The 368-nt window shown below is 41.0% G+C and overlaps 1 protein-coding gene across 1 annotated transcript in view; it reads right to left on the bottom strand.

Moving 5' to 3' along the window:
* Positions 1 to 368, bottom strand: part of LOC119588951 — a 17,201-nt gene that overhangs the window by 11,425 nt on the left and 5,408 nt on the right. The gene's annotated exons all lie outside the window — the stretch shown is intronic.

Raw genomic sequence — 368 nt, 5'->3', positions numbered from 1 at the left:
ACGTGCATACCCTCAAAGGCAAAAAGAAATAGGGAGAAAGATGATAGGAGGTGAAAGGGAAGAGGAAAAGAAATGGGAAAATAACACCCCCCCCTTCCCCTCCCCTCCTTTTCAATCCCAGAAGCCGCGGTCCAACTGGCAATGACTGAAGATTCAATTTTTTGCCGATCTGTGTCGTCAACTTTCCAAATGAAATGGCTTTGCTTATTCCATCTCTTGTGAAATTTACGCAACTTTATTCACTTCTTGTAGGCTTGTATCTTTCGTATATTTCAAAATGATTACATTTTCGTTTCAGCTGTCACCCAGAGCGCCCATTAATCATAGACTCTTTCCATGTTACGAAGCTCGTTGATTTTTAAGTCAAT

This window comes from Penaeus monodon, chromosome 24 (assembly GCF_015228065.2).
Source record: "Penaeus monodon isolate SGIC_2016 chromosome 24, NSTDA_Pmon_1, whole genome shotgun sequence".
Taxonomy (NCBI): domain Eukaryota; kingdom Metazoa; phylum Arthropoda; class Malacostraca; order Decapoda; family Penaeidae; genus Penaeus; species Penaeus monodon.
Note: the sequence above shows the minus strand (reverse complement) of the source record. Positions and strands in the feature narration are given on the sequence as shown.